The following is a 15058-nucleotide window of genomic DNA, read 5'->3' on the forward strand; positions in this document are numbered from 1 at the left end:
TGATTTACTGAGAACCCTACGATTATTGGCTCTGTCTCATTTGAAATGTTTAGTCACCCTGATCTAGTCTTCCAGATCCCCTATATATGCACTCAGGGCTTTTTTTCAGCTGGAACGCGGTGGAACGGAGTTCCAGAACCTCTTGAAAATGGTCACATGGCTGGTGGCCCCGCCCCCTGATCTCCAGACAGAGGGGAGTTTAGATTACCCTCCGTGCCGCTCAGCTCTGAGGGCAACCCACTGAGTTCCACCACTTCTTTTCCCAGAAAAAAAGCCCTGTATACACTCAAGGATTCAATGAAAAGGAGAAATGGAACTGAGTATCTCATACTGATGATACTAAATACCATACTGCTGGACTGCCTCATCTACTGGTTTCGAATAAATAACAAGGAAGACAAAACTGAATCCTGATGAGCTCCTCACACAGGAGAGAAAAAGAGTTATATTTTCTAACCTACATTTCTAGTAGAGCCACCATAACAGCCAGTTTGATGTAGTGGTTAAGAGCACGGAACTCTAATCTGGAGAGCCGGGTTTGATTCCCCACTCCTCCACTTCAAGCCAGCTGGATGACCTTGGGCGAGTCACAGTTCTCTGGAGCTCTCTCAGCCCCACCCACCTCACAGGGTGATTGTTGTGAGGTAATAATAACATACTTTGCAAACCGCTCTGAGTGGGCATTGTTGTCCTGAAGGGCGGTATATAAATCAAATGTTGTTGTTGTTGTTGTTGTTGTTATAAGATACCTCCAATTCTCAGCCCAAAAGTATTCCATTCTTGAGGGTATCAAGAGCTGCTGAGGGATCCAGGAGGATCAACACAATCACATTTCCCATTACTCTCCAGATGCAGGTTATCCATTAGGGCAACCAAAGTCATATCAGTTATGAACCTAGATTGAAATGGCTCCAAATAACCAGCTTCATCCAAGAATGTCTATGAGAATGAGAGCCAGTTTGGTGTAGTGGTTAAGAGCATGGGACTCTAATCTGGAGAACCAGGTTTGATTCCTCACTCCTCCTCTTGAAGCCAGCTTGGTGACCTCGGGTCAGTCACAGCTCTCTCAGAGCTCTCATCCCCACCCACCTCACAGGGTGTTTGTTGTGGGGATAATAATGACATACTTTGTAAACTGCTCTAAGTGGGTGTTAAGTCGTCCTGAAGGGTGGTATAAATCAAATGTCGTTATTGTTGTTGTTGTTGTTAGTTGTCCAGTCACCACTCACTCACAAACCCATCTGAGTACAGATAGATTTGAGATTAGTCTGTAATTCCTCTGGCCAGTGGAATCAAGAGATGGGCCTAGAAACTACCCTTTAGAAGGTGGTTGATACACAACCCTCCAACAATGGTGCCTCAAGCAGCATACTGAACCATTGGCCAGCCTTGCCCAGTTAGTAGCAAGGCAGGGCATATGTTGAGATGATAGGCTGCGGCCCATACTCTTCAAAGATCTTTGTTGATATCTACCAATGAAATCATATAAAAATCTCTCCAGCTCTGACTTCAAGCTAACTCTATATAGTAAGTATTTGCACAGTATTCAGATAAGCTGTTTCCAAATGGAGGAGCTCCATATTCAAATGTAATATGGGAAGTAGAGATGGGCATGAACAGCAATACGAACAAAAAGAAGCCACGAACAGCCCAATCTGCTGTTTACGAACAAGCTGTTTGTGAGGCCCCATTCTAAATGAACAGGTGGTCGTTGCAAGCCTCGTTCATTGCTGTTCATCAAGCTAGACAGTCTGGCACCTGCAATCAATTCCCTTGGCAACTTAGGCAGGGATTGTCCGAACTCTGTCTGAACTCCTGCTGTTGCTCTGGAAACCCCAATCTAAGCCCAATTTAGCTTGAAGGGCAGGTCTTCCTTCCAAGTGTGGAGCTCCAAATTTATTACAAGAGAGCAAAGACCATAGGGGAGGGGGGGCTCCCAGCTCTGGGTAGTCTTTACAGACAGTGGAGAGGGAGAGACAGCTGCTGTTGGCATTTTGATAGAGAGACAGGGAGAATGCATTGGAGCTTGAATTTTCTTTGTGTGTGGTGGGATATGGATCTACCCCTTCAGCTTCCAGAGCTGCTGCCAGGCTCTGGGGCCAAGCTATTATTTGCTATTGGTATCTTTCCTGCTGCCTGCTCAGGTAGGGTTTCTGGGAGTGGTGCAGTAGGGATCTACCCAACTTCAGGTTCCAGGACTGCTGCAAGGCTCTGGGGCCAAGCTATTATTTATTATTGGTACTATTCCGGGTGCCTGCTCAGGTTTCTGGGAGTGGTGCAGTAGGGCTCTTGACTTGGATGATGGCTGGAGGAGAGCCTGCTGGCCCCTATAAACAGCCAACCACGAACATGTTCATGAACAGGGTCATGTTTGTGGTTGTTCGTGAGTCTCTGTTCGTGGGTGGCAATGAACAATGAGCATCATATTTGGGTTTTTTTTCTGTTCATGCCCATCTCTAATGGGAAACCTCCTGCACTTCCATGGATGGCTGGTAAACTTTAAAAGAATGGAGTTGAAAGAGAGACAAATAGAAAGGGAAGAAAATGACAAATCACAATTACAAATTTAACTGCAAGACCAATTAAAAGACAATGAACCAAACAAACCTCAGTTTGGACCTCCATTTGGACCCCATTCATTTCAATGGAACAGAATTACACCCATTTATTTCTCCCAGTGAGTTAAAGCTGTTGTTGTGGGCAATTCAAATGATGTTATAGCATAGTGGGATGTAAAAGAGCTTAATAATTCTGGGATGTTGGGATTGTGCCCAATCAGAGCAGGTAGCCAGCTGCTTTTCCAAGTCACGAATCAACTCCCACTGCCTGTGTATATTTCATACAATGCAAATTGTTGAACTTGAAGGTTCCTCCTTTCACTTTATAAGGGCCAGTCCAGCTAAGATTTTTAAAAAGTGAGTTTCTTCTTTAAAATGTATTGCAAATTTTTAAAATACAAAAAACAAATATGTAAAAAAGCTTATATATTTTAACATGTAAGACACAGATAAAACATTTTTGGAAGCCACAGTTTTTCAAATGTACACATGGGAACCTGCAAGAACTTGTGGGGGCATGTCATTTCCCCCTCCTCCACTATTTCTTCTCTCTCTTCCCTGAAAGCCTTCATAAGTTCCCCTTTTTTTAGTCTCCTTCTCTCCTTCCACTCATCAACCAACCTGCCTTGATCTGTCCCCCAGCCAGGTTTGAGGGGGCCCTGAGCAGAGAGTGCTCAGGGCCCCCCATTCCAACAACTAAGCTCCCCTTTTTGCCTTCCCACCCATGTTCTCACCTGCTTTTCCATCCTTTCTTTGCCCATTCACCAGTTCCCCCATCACCTGTCCATGCTGCCTGCATCCCCTTTCTCTGATGGTGCTTGGTAGTGGGTGCAGCTAAGAGTGCCACTGCCATGGCCATCAGGAATGCTGATGCTTTTGCACCATCCACATGCCCTTCTCCAGCAGCACTAGGTACATATGCAGCTGGTAGGGTTGCCAGATCCCCTGGCTCTTCTCCTTCTTCCCCGCTCCATGGCCGATGATGTCATTTCCAGTGATGTCACTGGAATTTGCAGATTTTTCTGCAAATCTGGGGTGCTTTTCAGGTTTGTAGAGGAATCTGTCTTGCCCATTCACCGCTCCAATCTCCAGATTAAAATATTCTCCAGTTTGGCCATGTTGAGAATTAGATATATGGATTGATGATAACACAGGTGTAAGATGACCCATGAAAATAAATGGGCAACTGATACTCATATATTGCATGGTATCCAAATATCCTTTCTCAGATTAGTTTTCTGTTATGGGGGTACTACATACTTCCAGAACTCAAAACATACTGAGTTAGATCTAGCAGAAAAGTTCTCCTAACATGAGAGTAGTAAATTTTCTCTCCCGCAGCAGACCTGACTCCTTCCTCTTGCATGCTGTTCTTGGGGTCCTCCTGCAGCAGCATTTCAAAGAGAATTTTGCGCTGCAGAGGGATGGGGGGGGTAGGTGAAGGTGTCCTGCTCTGCTTATGGAAATCCATCTATTGGTGGAGATTCACTAGAGGAGGACCCAAGCCAACATGAGCTCCGAGGGAAATGCTCCTGCCTCCTCCTCCTCCCCTGATTGTTTTGCTCATTCCTATTGAGAGTGCGCTGTGGAATATGGTTACATGAGTGTCACAAGCTCTTATGGTCCAGTGCCTGTGTTGTTTCTTGTGATGAGTGATAACATGAATCCTCTTCATGTCTGAGCCATAAAGCAAATATGCATGTCACTCAGCTCCATTAACAGTTTTAAAATTAGTGTTTTTCTTATTGTAGAAAAAAACTCCCCTTCATTATATAAATTGGGCGGGGGGGAGTTGAGGCTAAGGCTACGAGAAGCACTTGTCAGAGTCTTTAGATAGGATTTGGATAATCGTGATAAAAATCTGGAAAGGCCACATTCTCCCCCCCCCTTTCCCCTAAATATGTATTTCCTACATTGAAGGTGTGTAAGATGCTCTCTGCCTTTCCTACATGGCATCTCTCTGCCATTTTTGCAAACAAACTCTCTGGCCTTGCCAAAGGATCAGATGTTCCATAAATCTACAGCAAGCTCCCATTTACAATGCTTTCTGTGTAGACAGCGGGGCTCATAAAAACTATTTTATCATTTTTTTGCTTGCTTGTAAAAGGAAAGAGGTGTGGGGGGAGAACAAACTGAAAAGAGTATCTGGAATGTCTGGTTGTCGGTTTATATGGGCATCCCACAATTCACCTGAAAGGACATTCTTGCAGCTTTTAAGCTACCCCTGGGTTTGTTTTATTTCAGGGCAGTTATCTTTATAGCTTAAGAAACTAGGTGACTCTCCCCCACCCATTCTCCTTTATTTATTTTTTTTATGCACGCCGTGAACCCTTTGAAATGGGCTGGCTCTTGTTGCCCACTAGAAGGAGAGGGTGAATGCCACATATCTAATTGTGTGTCTCCACAGAAACTTTCCTCTAATTCTTGGTTGCTAACCCACATTCTTTAAGGCCTCTGGCCCCTTTCCCAACACTCCTTCTCTGTCTCACAAAGAAAAGAATTTGCTTTCTTTTCCTCCACTCCCTTCCCCCCCCTCCCTCCCATCCAAGGTCTTTTCTCATTTCAAAGCAAGCTACTTGAATGACTATTCAGTATGTGCCGAATGAGGCCTCTCCACAACACGATGCTATAGTAAAAAGCCGTGTGTGCTTATAAAGGCGGCTTGAATGCCGCCCTGCCCTCGGTAGCCCAGGCAGCATACACAGTCCCCTGACCTAGCCATCTGTATGCAAATCTCTGCAGACTAAGTAAACTTTCATAAAAAAAAAAGTTCTTGCCTCTCTTTCTGTGTGTTTAGCAATTATTAGGGCACATTGGTGCTTTGTCGTTTAGTATTATGCTTTGTGTACAGAGAAGACTCCCTGGCACCTGCACTTGAAGGTGGCAGATGGCAGCTCTTGGCAGCAATGTGGTGGTTTCCTCAATGTAGCCTGCCTAAGCCACAAACTGGCATCTTTTATTTCTTTATGTGGCTACTGAGGAGAAAGGATTAGTAGTAGATTACCAGTAGCCTATCGGGGCATTTAAGAGAGAGAGGGAGGGAAAAGATATTGAAATCTGAAGAATGTTTAACAAAGGTTCTGGTTCAGGGAGACTGACACCAGCATTTGCCAGGAGAGATCTTAAAAGTAAACACTGACAACTCTGGGTAATACAAAAGGAATGGCTCTCCTTTTGTGACAAAATCTGACTTGTATTGAGAATCATGGAGTCTACATTGAGTGATGAAACCATCCACCCCTCTTCACATCCAAAGATGAAATATTAGCAATGCATAATTTACATAATTTACACCCCTCACTCTGACATGAAGGCTTGCTGGGTGACTTTGGGCCAGTCACATACTGTCAGCCTATTCTACTTCACAGGGTTGTTGTGAGAGAGAGAAAAATGGAGGAGGGGAGAATGATTTACGCCGCTTTGGGTCCCCATTGAGGAGAAAGGTTGAAGCCAAATAAATAAATATTGCTATGAACATCTTGGATTCTTCAAGTTCTTACCCAATGATTACGTTTTCTGTTACCTCAAACATATTTAGTCTCTATAGCAACTTAGCCCTCCGGTTAAGTTGCTCAAAATCCACCCGTTTCCTGAAGGAATAAAACACTTCCTTCCCCTTTTGTTTTTATTCCAGTGAAGTCTTAGCCCCCCTTCTAAACTAAGTTCTGGTCTCTGCCCCAATGTTGTCATGTGCCACAGTGACTGTCCCATAAACAAATCCCTTCAGTGAGGAGGCAAACTTAAGAAGGGGGCACAAATCCTTCAGGGTCTCATGCTTCAGGCCAGCATACCCCTGTTCTTTTCATACCTATTGGACTCTACAAAGCTCCACTGTAGTTGCAGGAAAGGGGAGGGTCAAAGCGGACAGCTGATATACTATTAGTCCTACAGACACACATGCAAATGAAATACTTGGCCAGAGACAATCAGCATATGTTAAACTAAACTGAACACGTCTTCCAGTGCTTAGTTCCACCCAGGATCTTAGATTTATGAACGGTCTGAATGCCTTAGTATAATACCCAGAAGATGAAATCCACTGCATTTCTAAGAGACCAGGCCATATGCATTGCCACTGGGTGTAGCTGGCCTCCAGAAGAGGGCAATAGTGCCTGATAAGATTATTTGGAAAGAACTCCAAGTAACTTCCTCTGTCTCAAAAGATGTGTTGTTTTCTGAGGCAAATCTAGATTTTTAAGGAACGCCCTTTGAATTCTTTTCCAACTGCTTTCTCCATAGCAGATACACTCTTAAAAGTATACTAAATTAGCAATGAAATGTTTGTTCATCCCTTGTTGCTTGCTGCATATTTTGTAATTTTTCTTAAATAAAATTAGTAAATGCTACTACGTTTTATTACATTTTATTACATTCTAAGAATGACACATGGAAGGGTCTTGCCCCAGAGAAACATTTCCACATGCACAGAGCTTTGTTTAACCCATTTAGCTGGGCAGACTGGGAACAGGCTTGAACCACAGATCAGTGAGCATAAATACTGTTTCATTTCAAGGTACTTAATAGTTCTTTTCCTTGAGGAAAAACCTTGGAGAGCAAACAGAGAGAAAGAGATATTAAGCACAGAAATTTATAGCTCCTAAGGCCAAAAAAGTAGTAAACAATGCCGTTTTCACACACCTGTAAACTCTCTGGAAAATCGTGCAAAACTCATGGCACGACAGTGTCTTCATAGTGCAATTTCCCATCATGATCTCATTTCATGGCAGGATGACATGCCATTAAAGGGGATCATGACAGGAAATCATGCTATGAAGATGCCATCGTGCCGTGAGTTTTGCGTGATTTTCCGGAGGTTACAGGCAAGTATAATCTAGCCAAACAATCTGAAGAATTATCAGATTGGGAGATGGACATATGGACTGGTATTCTGTAGTGATTTAAGCACTGTTGTGGGAGACCCATTTGAACCCCCATTTTGCCATGGAATCTCACCGTGTGATCTTGGGTCAGTCACACACTCTTATCCTAAAACTTCCTCACAGGGCTGTTGTTGTGAGGATTAAATGGAGGAAGTGAGAATTATGTTGTAAGTGGGTTTGGGTCCATTGGAGAAAAAATCAGGGTTTGAATATGTAAATTTTAAAAAACCCTTCCAGAGCCTTTCATGCCCCAAGGTTTGAGAAGAGCAGGTTCATCGAAAAATAAGCTACAATGAAGCCACGAGATAATAATGAGGGCGGCTAGTTTAGGTGTCTTTAAAAGGGGATTAGACAAACTCATCAAGAACAACTCCATCAATAGCTATTAACCATGATGACTAATGGACTCTAAATTCCAGTTGCTGGGGCAACATCATAGAGAGCTTTGAACTCCATGCCCTGTTTCTGAGGCATCTGGGTAATTGACCACTGTCACCCCGACACTGAGTGAGTGACCACTGAGGAACCAACCAGGATGTTGGACTAGATGGACTCTCGGTCTGGTCCAGCAGGGCTGCTCTTATAATGTACCTAATTTTAACATGAAACTAGACATGATATGAGAGTATTAGCTAAAGTTTGTTTTTTAAAAAAAAATGGTCCCCCTCCTCACTTACATTGTACTTTGTAAGTATGAACGCCTGTCACTTATATTTCTGTATACTTACAGGAAGAGCACTTGAAAATCGCTCAGGCCTCTTTATAAATCAAGCCCTTAGGCAAGAACAGATTATCAGCAACTTGTGACCTGCATTAGAATATGCAGGTCTCTCTACTACCATGATCTAAGCAGATGTTGAACCATCTCAAAACAGCCTTAGGTGTAGTATCCATCTATTGAACATATGGTAGAGACATTGGACTTGAGCTCCAAGAAACATCTTTGGGTTTAAATATTAATTTTTTCCCTAGAATCCTGTAACTAATTGTTCATAGCATCTGTCACACGTTATATCTATGGGGGGGTCATATATTATACTTTTGTTGGTAGCAAGAAAAACTATCATTGTGATGTTGTGATGCAAAGCACTAATGGCACTATAAAATTTATTAACAGGAACCCTACATGTAAGTTTACAGAAATGCTAGGAGAGAGTGTGTAGTAGTTGGAGTCATGGGTGAGAATTATTCATTTATTTACTTTGTTTATACTGTGTCTCTTCTCCCCAGTGAGACCCCAAACAGCCCTGTGAGATAGGCTAGTTTGTGTGTGTGTGTGGCTGGCCCAAGGTCACCCAGTCAGCTTCCATGGCAGATTTGAACCTGGGTCTTCCAGATCCTTATCTGACACTCTTAACCACTACACCACACTGGTTCAGGGGACTGGGGAGACCAGGGATACCCTGCCTTGGTTCCTGTTTCCCATCACCACTTGGAACAGTAGGGAAAATTAACCAAAAAAAGCCATTGGGTATATGGTGTGACATCACTTCCAGAGAAATCCCAGAAGAGACATCAGTCTTCTATAGGAATTGCCAGAAATGCTATGATTTCCTAGAGAGGCATGGTATGTTCCCACTCCCCAGTCTCCTGTGCCTGACATTCAATCTGCATCCTGCCATGACACTCACTGGTTAGTTTGGAGCCAGTCATTCTGTCAGCATAACCTATTTTACAAGGCTATAGTGAAGAGAAAATAAGAAGGGGAGACCCATGGAAGCTGCTCTTCGATGGGAGAGTGGGATAAAGATATAATAGCTGAATAAGAACATAAATAATATCAACTGAATCAGACCAATGATCCAGTATTGGAGTTGGGACTTTCTAGGCCATTGAGACCAACACCCTGTTGGATGCAGGAAACTGAAAACAGAGCATTCTCAAGAGATGACAGTGTGCCTTCTTCATGTATGCATAACAGTGAGCTGTCATGTGTGTCAGAGGTGTGAAAAAAGAGTGTAGAAAAGAAAGAACAATAGAAGGGAAAGCATAGGAACGAATTAGTTTGGCTATTGGAAGACTTATTCAAGCTAAAAGTTTAAAGAAGATGCTCTAAAAGCTAATGTAAGCCACTCTCCATCCCTTTTGGTGAAAAAGACATCATTCATTACTTTAAAAGAGTACTTTAAATGTCCTAGAGAAAATCTTCAGTGTTTTTTAGGAAATGTTTCGCAGGCATGACTAGCCAGCCAAATTTGAGACTGGACTTGATAATCTATTACAGTCTTACGACTTAAGAAAAAGAAAACAGTGTTGTAAGCTGCTTTGGTTTCCCATTGGGGAGAAAAGCAGGGGATAAATATAATAAATAACACAACATAAGATTCTATGATGCAGATGTTCCAAAATACAGTAGCTCTTTTTAAACGTATATGTGAAAGGACTGAAATTCAATCATAAACCTGCCATATATGGCCAAATCTAACAGCGTTCTCCTTACCTGAAAGTAAAACACATCTCAAGTTCTTTTTTTTGTAAAGTGTATATCCTAGTAAAACCAATCTCAAGTATTAGGTTGGATTACTTAAGGAACAAAACAAAACAAAAACCCAGCCACCCTTCCTGAGTCATATTGGATGGCTTGCATTGATATGCTGCATTCCTTCTTTTGTATAACCAGAATGTACATTCTCATTGAAATTAAACACCTTAAAGAAGGCACTCACAGGATTGGGCCACAGCACTAGAATATCAAAGAAGGCATTTTAGCTATGCTACCCAGGAAAAGGCATATTATTATTTTCATAAGTGGGGCTCAAGCACTGGGGACAATTGAGCAGTAATTCTTTTTCTTTGTCAGTCAGAAGAATTCCGCCCCCACCCCACATTTCCCCCTCCCCCCACTTTAAATTCTGTTGGGATTCTGTTGTCACATTATCAGTCCTAAACAGATCTACTCTAAATCCTACTGAGGTATACTCAGCAAGACTTTCTCCTAGGAATATGGCGCTGTTTATCTCCAAGCATTTTATAAAAAATGAGATCATTCCCTTACCAAGTGTGTTTGTCTTGAATGAAATTCTTTCTCGTTGAAACAAGTGTATTTGAGCTTAAGATAGTCACAGTTGTCATTTTTTTTCTCCTTTTAAGTTTCTATTAGTAGATAGAAATTCCTAGAGTCTGTCTTAGTTGGGTTTCCCCCTCCTCTAAGGAAGGTGAGGCAAGTGAAATATTTGGAGCTTTTTTTTCTTTAGATCCTCTCAGATCCTTAGGTTTGTGTATAGAAATTGGATACTTGGGTTTTTCGTATTATTTGTTCAAACTGCTTTTGGCATAACAGCACCTCCTCTATCTCGATCCAATTACTTACCCTTGTTGCTTCAATATATTACATACCTGAGATTCAATGTAACCAACATGTACATCTGGAACAGAGTTTCCCAACGCATGTGCATGTGCAGCTTACATAAACTTAATGACCGAGATATTTTGAGGAATATTTAGAATTTCTCACGGTATTTCAGAATTTTTATTTATTCCATAATTTCTTGCGGAACCCCTGATGATGTTCTGTGGAACTCTGGTTGGGAACCCCTGATCCAGAAAGTTATTTTCTGTGAATTTTAAACTTCGTAAGGAAATTCTTTATTATTGTTCCAAATGAAGTTGCTTAATATCATCTGCCAGTCTTTGATCTCTTTATTGGATACAAATATCAGAATTGTTTGAAAGTTGTTTAAGAATGTAGGGAAAACAATCATTTTTATTAGTTGAGTTCATTTAACCAGGAAAGATTAAATTTACATTAGTCTTTAAAATTTCTACGTATTATAGCAATTAGGCATACATGATTAGTGTGAGTTTGATTATAAAAATTAAGTATTATATTTACTGCAAGATGTTCCCAATTGTTTTCTACCCATCCAAAATGAAACTGTGATTTAAAGTTCTAGAACTTTCTTTCATATTAATAGGAATGAATTCCAATTTGAAGTAATGCAATTTGAAGGCAGAAACAGCACCCAATTCATCTAGAAATTTTAATATGTTTGTGATAGATGAGTTATAGAAATGACTATTTTGTCTGAAAATATGCTTATTTTGTTGATTTCGAATAGCTTCCACTAGTGGTTCAATAGACAGGGCAAATAGCAGTGGTAGCATTATATAGTTCGTCTTTGGACTGAGATCTCTTTTGATCTAAAAACATTAACCTTAAATGGGGAAATAGGAAAATCGTTAAGGGCTATGGTTACTTTAAGGAAGCCTTCACCAAAGTCTAAATGTCTTAGTGATATTTTCAGGTACTTTATTTTATTTTATCTTACTTTATTTATAGTCTGCCTTTCTCACGGAGACTCAAGGCAGATTACACAAGAATTTGAAATCAAGCATAAGCCCAACACAGAAATGAAATATAGCAGAAACAAAAGGTAAATTGACATGACATATTGAATGACACAAAAACTCCCAGTAGGAGCATATCTGCACCAACAGTACACTGTAGTACATTCTATAGTCCCTCCCCTCTACCGCAACATCTCTCTGAGCCAGATTTTACAGTACAGTCCTATTATCTGAGCTAAAAAGCCCTCCTGAACAATTCAGTTATGCATAGTCTGTGGAAAGCTAAGAGAGTGGATGCCTTCCTAACCTCCTCAGGCAGTCCATTCCACAATTCCACCACAGACAGTCCATTCCACCACAGAGAATGAGTGTTAACAGGCAGCTGTTGGTTTTGCCCATTAGCAGGATGGTGTCTGCAGAAGGCCCTGTTCAGCGGAACGTAGGGAGAGAGATGGTCATAAGAACATAAGAGAAGACATGTTGGATCAGGCCAGTGGCTCATCTAGTTCAACACTGTGTGTCACACAGTGGCCAAAAAACCCCAGGTGTCATCAAGAGTGGGGAAGGGACACTAGAAGCCCTCCCACTGATTGCCCCCCCCCCAAAAAACACCAAGAATACAGAACATCACTGCCCTAGACAGAGAGTTCCATCTATACCTTGTGGCTAATAGCCACTGATAGACCTCTGCTCCATATGTTTATCCAATCCCCTCTTGAAGCTGTCTATGTTTGAAGCTGCCACCACCTCCTGTGGTGGTCCTGCAAATATGATGGACCAAGGCTATGTAGGGCTTTGTAGATGATAGCTAAAACCAAGCAATCAAATGCTTTTCAGCATCCCAAGATAAGATCACTGCCTTGATTATGCCGATATGACAAAATCAATTATACTCAGTGCACATTTGTATTATCTAAGATTTGCATTTGGGAACAAATCCTGTTTGATGTGGATTTATATAATGAGATATAATCCTGTTCTATCTGATTGTCAATAGCACTATGAACATTTTCACATTTTGATTAAATAGGGAGATAGATCAGTGTGAGGCAGGTGAGGTTTTGCCATGTCCTTTGTTAGGTATAATTATAATCCTGTCCTCTTTCTAAGTGGCTGGGATGGACATTGTCCTGTTGCAAACTTCAGCGAATGGCACTGCAAGTAAATCTCTAAACTTTTTATACCATTCAGCTGAGAAGCAGTCTCTACCAGGTGTTTTATGGTTTATGAGATATTGTAATGTATCCAGAATTTCCTTTGAGGTTATTGATGCCTCCAAAGTTTCCATGTGCTCTGGAGATAAGTTTATGCTTTGAATGTTATTGTACAAACAGCTTTATTTGGGCTATGGTAGGATTCTCTGATTTATATAGAATGGAGCAGGGCTTTTTTTCTGGGAAAAGAGGTGGTGGAACTCAGTGGTTTCCCTCGAAGAAAATGGTCACATGGCTGGTGGCCCTGCCCCCTGATCTCCAGACAGAGGGGAGTTTAGATTGCCCTCCACGCCACCAAGCAGCGCGGAGGGTAATCTAAACTCCCCTCTGTCTAGAGATCAGGGGGCGGGGCCACCAGCCATGTGACTATTTTCAAGAGGTTCCAGAACTCCGTTCCACCACGTTCCAGCTGAAAAAAAGCCCTGGAATGGAGTAATATTGTACAAACAGCTCAGCAATTCCATCAGATCTACAGGTTATATGATTATTAAACTTTGAATAGTAGTTAGCTTTTCAGTACCATATTGTTTTGCTGCTCTTTTGGCGAATAAGCCAAATGATCCTGAACTTCTCCTCCAGTATTATTGTTCCAGGTATAATAGATCTGTTTGTGTCTTGTGGGTTTCCAAGAGTTTTAATTTAGTTCTGTCTCTTCGTAACTTTAAAATTTCTGTTCGTTTATGTTTATTCTCTAGTTCTTCTACAGTTCTAATTATCTGTTCCTCCCACCCACTCCCACCCCGTCCCTTTAATGTAAAGATGCTAGTAAGGTTAATTTTCCTCAAAAAACTGCTTTGGAATCATCCCATACTTTCCCCCCAGAGGAACTCCATATTGTATTAAATATTCTACTATTATAGAATATTAAATATTCTACTATCCTACTGTTCTACTATTCTATTATTACTTTTCTCATATCACTTGTAATTTGGTTGTTCAAAAACCAACATGATATGACTGCCTATAAAACTGATTCAGAGATGTATCAAGTTGTCTACAGTCTCAATGCTGAACAATCTGAGCTTATATCTTTCATCAATACCCCTTGATCAAATAGGGAAGTAAGCTATGCAAGCTGTATGTGGTATGGTAGTCTTGTATTAGTCCTGGTCAGCTATGAACACACAAACACATAAAACTGCCTTATACTGAATCAGACCATCAGTCCAACAAAGTCAGTATTGTCTACATGTAAACACACAAAGCTGCTTTGTATTGAGTTAAACCATTGGTGAGTATCATCTGCACTGAGTGGCCCTCTAGGCTCTTGTGCAGAAGTCTTTCACATCACCTACTATTTCATCCTTTTAACTGGAGATGCTGGGGATTGAACTTGGGACCACCTGTATGCAAAGCAGGTGCTCTACAATTGAGTCATGCCCCTGCCTGCTGAGCCACTGTCATATACTATAATTACTTGTACAGAAGGTGACCGGCCATTTTTTTTTACTGTATATAGTATTAACTTGTATGCAAAGATAACATGACCCACCCCCATTTTTGATGGCATGCCTGAAAAAAAACCCTTGTCTTGCATTGGAGTAAATACTGTAAATAGGCTGTAGAACCAGAGCAGACTAAGCCTGTATGTTCATGCTATAAAGACCATAAGCAATGAAGAAACCTTTCTATTTTCCTAAATTATAGCCATTCAGAAATGCTTGTCTATACTGTCACAAAGTGAAAATGAAGGGAGTGGGGAAATCCGAAAATTACAAAAGTCCCTCAAATAGAATAGTATAAATCATATTCACTAAGATCCTAGGACAAGTGTCAAAAAAGGTAAACAAATAGTCATCAAATGAAAGGAAATTACTGGCTGCAAAGGGGAAGTTCCTATAGTTTCCTGCTGTAGTAACTTCTTGGCCACTGGTAAATCTTATAGTTGCTGTTAACCTTCTTAATAACTGTATGTTTTACCCTCTTGTAGATTTTACCTTGCCATTTTTTAAAAGCCACAATACATGCTTTCAGATTTAAAACATAGAAATGAAAACGATCGTTCTTTACTCCAATAATGATTAAAACACACTTTTTAATTCCATGAGTAAATCCAGGGCTTTTTTTCAGCAGGAAAGCAGGGGAAAGGAGTTCCGGAACCTCTTGAAAATGGTCCCAT

Source organism: Eublepharis macularius, chromosome 1 (genome assembly GCF_028583425.1).
Source record: "Eublepharis macularius isolate TG4126 chromosome 1, MPM_Emac_v1.0, whole genome shotgun sequence".
Taxonomy (NCBI): domain Eukaryota; kingdom Metazoa; phylum Chordata; class Lepidosauria; order Squamata; family Eublepharidae; genus Eublepharis; species Eublepharis macularius.